This window comes from Leucoraja erinacea, chromosome 13 (genome assembly GCF_028641065.1).
Source record: "Leucoraja erinacea ecotype New England chromosome 13, Leri_hhj_1, whole genome shotgun sequence".
NCBI classification, from domain to species: Eukaryota; Metazoa; Chordata; class Chondrichthyes; order Rajiformes; family Rajidae; genus Leucoraja; species Leucoraja erinaceus.
In genome coordinates, this window is record NC_073389.1 from 53,912,572 (window position 1) to 53,926,353 (window position 13,782).

A 13,782-nucleotide genomic window follows, 5' to 3' on the forward strand; every position below is an offset into this window, starting at 1 on the left:
GGATGGAGCTGTTCCCAAACCAAACTGTGACGCATCCTGATAAAAAAGCTTTATCTGGTGCATCTGTAGACGTCGGTGAGAGTTGTAGGGGACATGCCGAACTTCCTTATAGCCCTGTCCCACGGTACGAGTTCATTCCAAGAGTTCTCCCGAGTTTGCCCTAATTCGGAGATTTACGGTAATGGCCACTCGTCGGTACTCGGGGCTCTCGTGGACATTTTTCAACGTGGTGAAAAATCTTCACCAGTCTTCCCGTGCTTACCTGCCGCTAGTGAGTCTTCCCGAGTACCTGCCGTTAGCGTTACGAGCCGCTAAGAGACGTCCCCGAGCTCCGACGTACCCGCTACGTTCATTCTCCGTGCTTACCACGAGTTTGATTTTTTTTTTTTTTACTCGGGAGAGCTCTTGGAATGAACTCGTACCGTGGGGCAGGGGCTATAAGACTTCGAAAGAATCCGAGGCGTGTGTGTGCCTTCTTGGTCGTTGCTTCAATATGGGCGGTCCAGGAGAATATTGTTGGTGATATTGACTCCAAGGCATTTGAAGTTTTCAACCATGTCTACTTTGGTGCTGCCAAAGTAGACATGGGGTATGTGTTCCGATCGCTTCACTTCCGGAAAGAACTGGAGTAACTCAGTGAGTCAAGGCAGCATCTCTGGAGTTAAAGGATGGGTGACATTTCGGGTCGGGACCCTTTTCCAGACCTGAAAGACCACCTATGCTTTTTCTCCAGAGAAGATGCCTGACCCACTGATTTACTCCAGCACTTTGTGTCTATCTTCGGTATACACCAGCATCTGCAGTCCCTCTCTCCCCAATGTCTTCCTGAGTCACCCTGTCTCATCACATTCCCCTCCCACCTCCCACGGTCAAAGCATTGCCCAAGCTTGTCGTCGCAAGGAACTGCAGTCACAGTTTGACACAAAGAGACCTAATGAGACCACACCTGGAGTATTGTGTACTGTTTTGGTCTCCAAATTTGAGGAAGGACATTCTTGCTATTGAGGGAGTGCAGCGTAGGTTCACCAGGTTAATTCCCGGGATGGCGGGACTGTCATATGTTGATAGAATGGAGCGGCTGGGCTTGTACACTCTGGATTTTAGAAGGATGAGAGGGGATCTTATCAGATTATTAAGGGATTGGATACGCTAGAGGCAGGAAACATGTTCCCGATGTTGGGGGAGTCCAGAACCAGGGGCCACAGTTTAAGAATATGGGGTAAGCCATTTAGAATGGAGACAAGGTAACACTTTCCACACAGAGGGTTGTGAGTCTGTGGAATTCTATGCCTCAGAAGGCAGTGGAGGCCGATTCTCTGGATACTTTCAAGTGAGAGCTAGATAGGGCTCTTAAAGATAGCGGATTCAGGGGATATGGGGAGAAGGCTGGAACGGGGTACTGATTGTGGGTGATCGGCCATGATCACATTGAATGGCAGTGCTAGCCCGAAGGGGTGAATGGCCTACTCCTGCACCTAATTGTCTATTGGCACGAAATGTTGGAGTAATTCAACGGGTCAGGCAGCATTTCTGGGGAAAATGGGAAGGTGTCGTTTCTGGATGGGACACTTGTTCAGACATTGCAGTGTGGTACGAGGGGAGGGGGGGGGGGGGGTGGGAGAAGGCGGGAGGGGGGGTTGGGGGGGGCAACAAAGTCTGCAGAGAGGAGGGAGAGAGAGTCTTGCCGAACTCATCGTGCTGCTTCCACTTCCAGCTTTCTTCCCCCCTTCTCCCCCATCTACCACCATCTGAAGAAGGGTCCCGACCCGAAACGTCACCCATCCACGTTCTCCGGAGATGATGCCTGTCCCCGCTGAGTTGCTCCAGCACTTTGTGTGTGTCAGGTGTTATGGCATCAATAGACAATAGGTGGAGGAGGAGGCCATTCGGCCCTTCGAGCCAGCACCACCATTCATTGCGATCATGACTGATCGTCCCCAATCAATAACCCGTGCCTGCCTTCTCCCCATATCCCTTGACTCCACTAGCCCCTAGAGCTCTATCTAACTCTCTCAGAGGTTATGTGGGGAGAAAGCAGGAGAATGGGCTTAGGAGGGAGAGATAGATCTGTCATGATTGGACGGCTGCGTTGACTTGATGGGCCGAATGGCCTAATTCTGCTCCTATCACTTATGATCTTATGACCACCACCCCCCTGTCTGTCCCAGTCTCGGATGTCAAGCTGTGTCCGTTTGTGATCTACTGTACATTCTGAGAGCTGGGGGTCAGTGCTGGCTCGACGGGCCGAATGGCCTCCTCCTGCACCTATTGTCTATTGACGCCATAACACCTGACACATATGATGCCGGACACAAAATGCTGGAGTGACTCAGCGGGACAGGCAGCATCTCTGGGGAGAAGGAATGGATGATGTTTTGGGTCGACACCCTACTTCCGACCCAAAACGTCACCCATTCCTTCGCTCCAGTGATGCTGCCTGTCCCGCTGAGTTACTCCAGCATATATATAGCTCAATGAATACAGGATGTGAACCCAAATATAAAATACTGCGGAGGCTGGAAATCTGAAATAAACTCTGCCCAGTCAATGTAGATAATGTCATAAGTGAAATAGGAGCAGAATTAGGCCATTCGGCCCATCAAGTCTACTCTGCCATCCAATCATGGCTGATCTATCTCTCCCGCCTAACCCCATTCTCCTGCCTTCTCCCCATAACCCCTAACAGTGTAGATAAAATAAACTGCAGATACTGGAAGAACTCAACGGGTCAGGCAGCATCTGTGGAGGGAATGGACAGGCAACGTTTCAGGTTGGAATCCCTCTTCAGTATATGTCTGACCCGCTGAGTATTTCTGCGGCATTTTCTGTTTTCTCCGGGATTGAGTTACAGTCTGAGAGGCAACGGAGGAATATTTTATGGCCGGAAAAATATCTGGGTTTTTTGTAATGTGCAGGAAGGAACTGCAGATGCTGGTTTAATCCGTAGACAGGCACAAAATGCTGGAGTAACTCAGCGGGACAGGCAGCATCTCTGGAGAGAAGGAATGGGTGACGTTTCACAAGAAAAGTCACGCAGTCCTTCACTCCAGAGATGCTGCCTGTCCCGCTGAGTTACTCCAGCATTTTGTGTCCTTCTTGCGTTTAGGTTTAGCTCAGAAATACAGAGTGGAAACAGGCCCTTCGACCCACCGAGTCTGTGCCTACCAACAATCACATGTACACCAGTTCTATCCTACACACCAGATTCAGATTCAGTTTTAATTGTCATTGTCAGTGTACAGTACAGAGACAACGAAATGCATTCACTAGGAACAATTTTCATCATCACCGAAGCCAATTAACCTACACACCTGTACGTCTTCGGAGTGTGGGAGGGAACGGGAGCATCCGGAAAAAGCCTACTTGGTCACCAGGAGAACGTGCAAACTCCTCATAGACAGCACCCGTAGTCAGGAGTCAAATCTGGGTCTCTGGCGCTGTGAGGCAGCAACTCTACCGCTGCACCAGTGTGCTGTCGAACTTTAAATTAAGGGCTGTGGGGAGAAAGTAGGAACGGGGTACTGATTCTGGATGATCAGTCATGATCACATTGAATGGCAGTGCTGGATCGAAGGGCCGAATGGTCTACTCCTGCATCTAGTTTCTATGTGTCTGTGAATGGGAGAGAGAGAGAGACAGAGGGTGAATGACGATGAAGAGATACACAGGAAAAATGGAAGGAGAAAGTTGGGGCAATTTGATCAGCCATGATCATATTGAATGGCGGTGCAGGCTCGAAGGGCCGAATGGCCTACTCCTGCACCTAATTTATTTGTTTCTATTTCTAAAGGCAAAGAGATGGATGATGCTTCAAGAACAGCGAGCTGAAGATAATGTCAGAGAGCGAGATGCAGGGGAGTGGGACAAATAGGAAGATGCCTATTGTCTATGTTTCTAAATTAAGGGGAATCGGGCGCTAGATTCTTATTAATCTGGATCACGGTGGCGCAGCGGTAGAGTTACTGCCTTACGCCGAATGCAGCGCCAGAGACCCGGGTTAGATCTGGACAGAGTTTGTACGTTCTTCCCGTGACCTGCGTGGGTTTTCTCCGAGATCATGTGTTTTTCCTCCCACACTCGAAAGACGTGCAGGTTTGTAGGTTAAACGGCTTGGTTATAAATGTAGAAACTATCCCCAGTGGGTGTAGAATAGTGTTAGTGTGCAGGGATCGCTGGTCAGAGCGGACCCGGTGGGCCGAAGGGCCTGTTTCCATCCTGTACCTCTAAACTAAACTAAACTAATGACCCGCCCTCTCCGGCCCTCTCTGACCAATGCCCAGTGTTTGAAGGTACACAAAAAAGCTGGAGAAACTCAGCGGGTGCAGCAGCATCTATGGAGCGAAGGAAATAGGCAACGTTTCGGGCCGAAACCCGGAAGGGTTTCGGCCTGAAACGTTACCTATTTCCTTCCTGAAGGGTTTCGGCCTGAAACGTTGCCTATTTCCTTCCTGAAGGGTTTCGGCCTGAAACGTTGCCTATTTCCTTCGCTCCATAGATGCTGCTGCACCCGCTGAGTTTCTCCAGCTTTTTTGTGTACCTTCGATTCTCCAGCATCTGCAGTTCCTTCTTAAACCCAGTGTTTGAAGTTGTCCTTTGACCCCAACTCCTCACCACATCGAAGCATAACCATTTTCCTTTCTGATCTGTTCCAGGTAGCGATGTCCGGGGACATTCGCAGCTGTAACCGCTGAAGAACGGAGCAAAGGTATCGGGGAGTGATTGGATGATCACAAGTGCTGATAAAATATGTTGTTGACTCCAGCAATGGCTGAAGGTGAAGGGACCTTGTCATTATCTCATCAACACTCCTGGTGCCAAAATACATTGGTAGGGCAGCACAATGGCACACGTTCCTTTGTCTTTCATATAAACATAGACAATAGGTGCAGGAGTAGGCCATTCGGCCCTTCGAGCCAGAACCGCCATTCAATGTGATCATGGCTGATCATCCCCAATCAGTACCCCGTTCCTGCCTTCTCCCCATATCCCCTGACTCCGCTATCTTTAAGAGCCCTATCTAGCTCTCTCTTTGAAAGCATCCAGAGAACCGGCCTCCACTGCCCTCTCAGGCAGAGAATTCCACAGACTCACCACTCTCTGTGTGAAAAAGTGTTTCCTCGTCTCCGTTCTAAATGGCTTACCCCTTATTCTTAAACTGTGGCCCCTGGTTCTGGACTCCCCCAACATCGGGAACATGTTTCCTGCCTCTAGCGTGTCCAAACCCTTAATAATGTTACATGTCTCAATAAGATCTCAACCTTCTAAATTCTCGAGTATACAAGCCCAGTCGCTCCATTCTCTCAGCATGTGACAGTCCCGCCATCCCGGGAATTAACCTGGTGAACCTACGCTGCACTCCCTCAATAGCAAAAATGTCCTTCCTCAAATTTGGAGACCAAAACTGTACACAATACTCCAGGTATGGTCTCACTAGGGCCCTGTACAACTGCAAAAGGACCTCTTTGCCCCTATATTCAACTACTCTTGTTATGAAGGCCAACATGCCATTCGCTTTCTTCACTGCCTGCTGTACCTAGTTGAGTTTATTGTCACGTGTCCTGAGGTACAGTGAAAAGATTTTGTTGCGTGCTAACCAGTCAGCAGAAAGACAGTACATGATTACAATCGAGCCCTTTACAGCATTTGGGGAACGGGTGAGTGGTGGAATATTGCATTGGGAAATGGGTTGTGTTGGGGAACCAGATCTCCCGTGTGACAGGGAACCCACTTAGTCTGGTACGTGATTACAAGCGAGCCATTTACAGCGTATAGATACACGATGAGGGAACAAAGTTTAGTTCATGGTAAAGCCAGCAAAGTCCATTCAAAGATAGTCTGAGGGTCACCAATGAGGTAGGTAGTAGTGCAACACTGCTCTCTGGTTGTGGTGGGATGGTTCAGTTGCCTGATAACAGCCGGGAAGAAACTGTCCCTGAATCTGGAGGTGTGCGTTTTCACACTTCTGTATCTTTGGTCGACATGTTATAGGAATGAAGTCACAAGTTGTATGAAAGAGTGCAGAGAAGATTTACCAGGATGTTGCCAAGACTCAAGGACGACCTGTGTATACAAAGGTCAAGACATGGGCTGTGGGCTACTTCAGACATGGGCTGTGGGCTACTTCAGACATGGGCAAGTAGGTGGCAAATACAAGAGGCTGAAGAAAGGTCCCAACCCGAAACGTTGCCCATCCCTTTTCTCCAGAGATGCTGCCTGACCCGCTGAGTTGCTCCAGCACTTTGTGTCTATCTTCGGTACAGAGCAGCATCTGCAGTTCCTCTCTGTACAAGGAAGTAGAGACATTGGCTGATGCTTCAATATGAGTGGTTGGTCCAGGACAAATCGCTAGTCCTGATCTTGGGGGGAATAGATAAAGGGCCTGTCCCACTTGGCGATTTTTTTCAGCGACTGCCGGCGTCATATCAGTGTCGCCAAAAGATTTTGAACGTTTCAAAATCAAAAAAACACGTCAATACGTTATCACGCCACGGGTTTTTCAGCGACCTGATACGTCAGTCCATGATGCCGGCTGTCGCTGAAAAAAATCGGCAAGTGGGACAGGCCATTAAGGGATACGAATCAAAATGGATGGAGATAATAGAGTCACAAGTAATGACAGGAAGAGAAAGACTGATGGAACCTTCTCCAGTGGCAGGGGTTATGGGGAGAAGGCGGAGGGAGAGATAGATCAGCCACGATTGAATGGCGGAGTAGACTTGATGGGCCGAATGGCCTGATTCTGCTCCCATCACTTGTGAACTCATGAAATGTGTCTGGTGTGAACTATGGATAAACTATGGATGTGGCCAAGGGGATCAGAGGATATGGAGAAAAGGCAGGTACGGGATACTGAGTTGGATGATCAGCCATGATCATATTAAATGGCGGTGCAGGCTCGAAGGGCCGAATGGCCTACTCCTGCACCTAATTTCTATGTTTCTATGTTATATTTAAAAATAAGAATGAAGAAAAGTGTTGGGTACTTGTGAATGTATCTACATACATGAGAGAGAAACTTAATTGAAATCATCTACACCTTGAGGTGATCGAGCAGTGGTAGATATTTCAGCTGGTAACAAAATAATATCAGACACCGAGTGCTGGAGTAACTCAGCATCTGGCACCATCTCTGGAGAACATGGATAGGCAACGTTTTGGGTCTGAACCTTTCCTCATTCTACAGAAAGGTCCCTTCCAGAAACGTCACCTATCCACGTTCTCCAGAGATGTTGCCTGACCTGCTGAGATGCTCCAGCACTCTGTGCATGCTAAAAGCCAGGCATCATCTCTGGAGAACATGGATAGGCGATGTTTTGTGGTGGGACCCTTATTCATTCTAAAGTGTCGTCCCAACCAGAGACTTCTCCTATCCACGTTCTCCAGAGTTGGTGCCTGGCCTGCTGAGTTACTCCAGCACTTTGTGGATTTTTGTTTTGTAAAGCAGCACCTGCAGTTACCTTGTGCCCGCAGCTAAATAATGTCCTGTGTTACCTGCCTATCTTTCTCTTGTCTCTCTCTCTCTCTTGGTCATGCCACTCGCTTCTTCACCAGGGAGGAATCCTCCAGACTTTGCCCATCACCATGAACCCGTAGATCCGATCTTGTGGTGAAGTCTAGTTCACAAGCTCGTCTCTATGGGTCTGTGTGAATGTGGTGCGCTGACCTCGAGTAAGGGCCGGGCGCTCTCCGCAACTCTGCAGCCCTCCTGGTGAAGACCCCGCGTCCTCCACTTCCTCTCTTCCATTTGCTGTTGGGTTTTATGGCCATCGGAGCGGAATTAGGCCATTCGGCCCATCGAGTCTACTCTGCCATTCAATCACGGCTGATCTATCTCTCTCCCTCCTAACCCCATTCTCCTGCCTTCTCCCCGTAACCCCCAACACCCGTACTAATCAAAAATCTGCTTTAAATATCCATTGACAACCTCCATAGCCTCTCTGCCACAGAAGGTAGTTGAGGCCACAGTTCATTGGCTATATTTAAGAGGGAGTTAGATGTGGCCCTTGTGGCTAAAGGGATCAGGGGGTATGGAGAGAAGGCAGGTACAGGATACTGAGTTGGATGATCAGCCGTGATCATATTGAATGGCGGTGCAGGCTCGAAGGGCCGAATGGCCTCCTCCTGCACCTATTTTCTATGGTTCTATGTTTCTATAGCCCTCAGTGGCCATTCGGCCCATCAAGTCTACTCCGCCATTCAATCATGGCTGATCTATCTCTCCTAACCCCATTCTCCTGCCTTCTCCCCATAACCCCTGACACCCGTACTGATCAAGAATCTATCTCTGCCTTAAAAATAGCCATTGACGGCCTCCACAGCCTTCTGCAACAACGAATCCCACAGATTCACCGCCCTCTGACTAATGAAATTCCTCCTCATCTTTTTCTTAAAGGAACGTCCTTTAATTCTGAGGCTGTGACCTCTAGTCCTAGACTCTCCCACTGTGGAAACATCCACTCCATCCGGGCCTTTCGCTATTCGGTGTACCCCTCATCCTTCTAAAGTTCAGGCCCAGTGCCGACAAACGCTCATCATATGTTAACCCACTCTTTCCTGGGATCATTCTTGTAAACCTCCTGTGGACCCTCTCCGCAGCCAGCACACCTTCCTCAGACACGGGGCCCAAAACGCCCGACCACTCATCCACCAGCCCGTCTGACCGCTCCTAGCCATTCCCATTTCCATTTCCTCATCACTCCCTTCTCCCACCTGTCTCGTTCCCAATACATTCCATTCCGATCCTTCTTCCAGCAACCCCCCTCTGCAAGCAAACAGGTTGTTTGGTCCGAAGGTAGACACAACATGCTGGAGTAACTCAGCGGGACAGGCAGCATCCATGGAGAGAAGGAATGGGTGACAAGATATAGACAATAGGTGCAGGAGGAGGCCATTCGGCCCTTCGAGCCAGCACCGCCATTCAACGTGATCATGGCTGATCGTCCCAATCAGTACCCCGTTCCTGCCTTCTCCATTATATCCCCTGACTCTGCTATCTTTAAGAGCCCTATCTAGCTCTCTCTTGAAAGCATCCAGGGAACCGGCCTCCACCGCCCTCTGAGGCAGAGAATTCCGCAGACTCACAACTCTCTGTATGTAATAGTGTCTCCTCGTCTCCGTTCGAAAAGGCTTACCCCTTATTCTTAATCCTTACTCTCCCACTAGTGGAAACATCCTCTCCACATCCACTCCTTTCACTATTCGGTCAGTTTCAAAGTAAGAAAAAGTGTTTCCTCACTTCCGTTCTAAATGGCTTATCCCTTATTCTTCAGACTAAAAGAGTCTCGACCCAAAACGTCACCCATCCCTTCACTCCAGAGATGCTGCCTATCCCCGCTGAGTTACTCCAGCATGTTGTGTCTATCTTCGGTGTAAACCAGAATCTGCAGTTACTTCCTACCTACACACAGGTTTGACCATTTGATACCAACTTGTGTACAAGCCTCTTTCAACACTCTTAATCCTATTAGATTTAACTTCCCTTGTAAATGATTCTCTACTGCTTATGTGCTGGCACCCAGGGCACTGATAAAGCTTTGTGTCACAATCCTGATGTATTTTTGCCCTCTCACCCTTCTGCATGCTCTACCCCCGAATATACGCACAGGGTGGGTTAACATAGAAACATAGAAATTAGGTGCAGGAGTAGAGGCCATTCGGCCCTTCGAGCCTGCACTGCCATTCAATATGATCATGGCTGATCATCCAACTCAGTATCCCGTACCTGCCTTCTCTCCATACCCTCTGATCCCCTTAGCCACAAGGGCCACATCTAACTCCCTCGTAAATATAGCCAATGAACTGTGGCCTTGACTACCCTCTGTGGCAGAGAATTCCAGAGATTCACCACTCTCTGTGTGAAAAAAGTTCTTCTCATCTCGGTTTTAAAGGATTTCCCCCTTTTCCTTAAGCTGTGACCCCTTGTCCTGGACTTCCCCAAAATCGGGAGCAATCTTCCTGCATCTAGCCTGTCCAACCCCTTAAGAATTTTGTAAGTTTCTATAAGATCCCCTCTCAATCTCCTAAATTCTAGAGAGTATAAACCAAGTCTATCCAGTCTTTCTTCATAAGACAGTCCTGACATCCCAGGAATCAGTCTGGTGAACCTTCTCTGCACTCCCTCTATGGCAATAATGTCCTTCCTCAGATTTGGAGACCAAAACTGTACGCAATACTCCAGGTGTGGTCTCACCAAGACCCTGTACAACTGCAGTAGAACCTCCCTGCTCCTATACTCAAATCCTTTTGCTATGAAAGCCAACATACCATTCGCTTTCTTCACTGCCTGCTGCACCTGCATGCCTACTTTCAATGACTGGTGTACCATGACACCCAGGTCTCGCTGCATCTCCCCTTTTCCTAGTCGGCCACCATTTAGATAATAGGGTTTATGGGCAGTGGGCTTCATATCACGGAAACAAGGACAAGGCGGGTGACGTTTTGTGTCGAGATCCTTCAAATCGATGCCAGATCTCTGTGGGCGGGACAGAGATAGAATGTAGTCGGAGACAGTCAGACTGGTGGGAGAACTGGGAAGGGGGAGGGGATGGAGAGAGAGGGAAAGCGAGGGCCATCTGAAGTTAGAGAAGTCAATGTTCATACTGCTGGGGTGTAAGCTGCCCAAGCGAAATATGAGGTGCTGCTCCTCCAATTTGCGCTGGGCCTCACTCTGACAATGGAGGAGGCTCAGGACAGAAAGGTCGGGTTGGGAATGGGAGGGGGAGTTGAAGTGTTGAGCCACTGGGAGATCAGGCAGGTTTCGGCGGACTGAGCGGAGGCGGTCAGTGATACGATCGCCAAGCCTGCCCTTGGTCTCACCGATGTAGAGAAGTTAGCAGCTGGAACAGAGGGTACAGCAGATGAGGTTGGAGGAGGTGCAGGTGAACCTCTGCCTCACCTGGAAAGACTGTCGGGGTCCTCGGACGGAGTTGAGGGAGGAGGTGGATGGGACGGTTCGGTTGCAGGGGAAAGTACCTGGGGAGGGGGCGGCCTCCAGCATTTTGTGTCTATCTTCGATCTAAACCAGCATCTGCCGTTCCTTCCGACACAAGGCGTGTGACGTTGGGCCAGAGACCTTTGCTTGCCTCCGGGATGAGGTAGTAGGTTGTATAGTTTAGAATGACACCACGGGAGTTAACTGTACAATCTCCTAGCTTTCCCCGGAGCAGGCCCGATTCATCGAAGAACACAAGGCCCCAGCCAACTGAGGAAGGTGCCTTGAATCCCAGGAAGAGTTTGGTCACTTCTTCGTCATGAGGAGATCGTGGCACAACTTCTCTTAGCACAACTAAGCTACTGTGTATATAGACACAAAATGCTGGAGTAACTCAGCGGGACAGGCAGCATCTCTGGAGAGAAGGAACGGGTGACGCTTCGGGTCGAGACCCTTTTTCGGACTGATGTCAGGGGAGAGGGAGGTGCGTAGATAAGGAAGTGTAAGGTGTGAAAACAGGACAAGGGGGACGGAGATCAAGGAACATGTACAATAGATCGTTGTTAGCTGGGAGAAGGTGACAACGAAGCAAACCAAGATAAAATATGGTCGGAGACTGGTGGGAGAACTGGGAAGGGGGAGGGATGGAGGGAGGGAAAGCAATAGTTACTTGGAAGTTAGAGGAGTCAATGTTCATACCGCTGGGGTGTAAGCTGCCCAAGTGAAATATGAGGTGCTGTTCCTTCAATTTGTGCTGGGCCACACTCTGGCAATGGAGGAGGCCCAGGACTGTATACAAACTAGTGTGTACTTGTGTATAAAATCATGAGAGGAATAGATTGGGTAGATACAATAGGTGCAGGAGTAGGCCATCCGGCCCTTCGATCCAGCACCGCCATTCAATGTGATCATGGCTGATCATCCCCAATCAGTACCCCGTTCCTGCCTTCTCCCCATATCCCCTAACTCCGCTATCTTTAAGAGCCCTATCTAGCTCTCTCTTGAAAGTATCCAGAGAAGCTGCCTCCACCGCCCTCTTAGGCAGAGAATTTCACATATTCACCACTCTCTGGGACTCTCAGTGTCTCTTGCGTGTCCCGCAGAGTAGGTGAATCGAGGACCAGAGGCCATAGTTTTGGGGCGATGGGGGAAAAGATTTATTAGGAATCTGAGGGTTAACTTTTTCACACACAGGGTGGTGGGTGTATGGAACGAGCTGCCAGAGCAGGCAGTTGAGGCTGGGACTATCGCAGTGTGCAAGAAATAGTTAAATAGGTACATGGATAGGACAGGTTTGGAGGGATATGGACCAAATGCGGGCGGGTGGGACTAGTGTAGCTGGGACATGTTGGCCAGTGCGGGCATGTTGGGCCGAAGGGCCTGTTTCCACGCTGTATCACTCTACGACAGTGACTCTAGAAACAGAGGTAAACACAAAAAGCTGGAGTAACTAAAAACAGGTGACATTTCGGGTTGAGACCCTTCTTCAGAATTAGAGTCAGGGAAAGGGAAACGAGAGATATATGACAGTGATGTAGACATTGAGGCAGCGTCTATGGAGCGGAGGAGGTGACATTTTGGGTCTAGACTCTTCTTCAGACGTGTGTGGGGGGGTGGGGGGGGGAGCAGGAAGAAGAAAGTAAGAGGTGGAGACAGTGGGCTGTGGGAGAGCTGGGGAGGGGAAGGAGGGAGAAATCAGGGACTACCTGAAATTGGAGAAGTCAATGTTCATACCGCTGGGGTGTAAACTGCCCAAGCGAAATATGAGGTGCTGCTCCTCCAATTTGCGGTGGGACTCACTCTGGCCATGGAGGAGGCCCAGGACAGAAAGGTTGGATTGGGAATGGGAGGGGGAGTTGAAGTGCTGGGCCACCGGGAGATCAGGTTGGTTGTTGCGGACCGAGCGGAGGTGTTGGGCGAAACGATCGCCGAACCCAATAGATCCTCTTGTGAAGCAGCACCCAGAGATACGCCACCTTCTGGCATCACCTTGCAACATGCAAGTCTTTGGTCGGATAATTAATGAAGGTGGCTCAGCGGTAGAGTTGCCGCCTCACAGCGCCAGAGAGCCGGGTTCGATCCCGACTACGGGCGCTGTCTGTACGGAGTTTGTGCGTTCTCTCCGTGACCTGCGTGAGTTCTTCCCACACTACAAAGACGTGCACGTTTGTAGGTTAATTGGTTGCAGTGTGCTGGTAGAACTAGGGCGGTACGGTGGCGCAGCGGTAGAGTTGATGCCTTACAGCGCCGAATGCAGCGCCGGAGACCCGGGTTCGATCCCGACTACGGGCGCTGTCTGTACGGAGTTTGTGCGTTCTCCCCGTGACCTGCGTGGGTTTTCTCCGAGATCTTCGGTTTCCTCCCACACTCCGAAGACGTGCAGGTTTGTAGGTTAATTGGCTCGGTAAATGTAAAAATTGTCCCTAATGGGTGTAGGATAGTGTTAACGTGCGGGGATCGCTGGTCGGCGCGGACCCGGTGGTCCGAAGGGCCTGTTTCCACGCTATATCTGTAAACTAAACCTAATCTAATCTCTGTCACTCTAAGTTCTCACCAGCTGAAATTGTATCGGCAAAAATATATTCTCCAGATCCCCCTTTAATGCCTCCATCACTCGATACTCATTGACCCTGGTTGGTAATCGATCAATCGGACTCCTGTTGGAGTTTGGAGGTGAAGATTCCCTCTTGTTGGCTTGTTAGCGGACTTTGGATTTAATTTTTAGTTGAATTAGTTTAGAGATGCAGCGCTGAAACAGGCCCTTCGGCCCACCGGTTCCGCCCCAACCAGCGATCACCCCGTACACTAGCACCATCCTGCACACACTAGGGGGCAAATTACAATTTTTACCG

At 49.8% G+C, this 13,782-nt stretch overlaps 1 long non-coding RNA gene across 5 annotated transcripts in view; it reads left to right on the forward strand.

Moving 5' to 3' along the window:
- Positions 1-13,782, forward strand: part of LOC129703063 (uncharacterized) — an 89,803-nt gene that overhangs the window by 37,894 nt on the left and 38,127 nt on the right. For 3 of the 5 annotated variants that reach the window (XR_008724504.1, XR_008724507.1, XR_008724508.1), the window contains exon 3: positions 4,653-4,827. This is a non-coding gene — a long non-coding RNA (uncharacterized LOC129703063). The remainder of the gene's footprint in view (positions 1-4,652; positions 4,828-13,782) is intronic. The other 2 variants (XR_008724506.1, XR_008724505.1) reach the window with 2 other exon arrangements.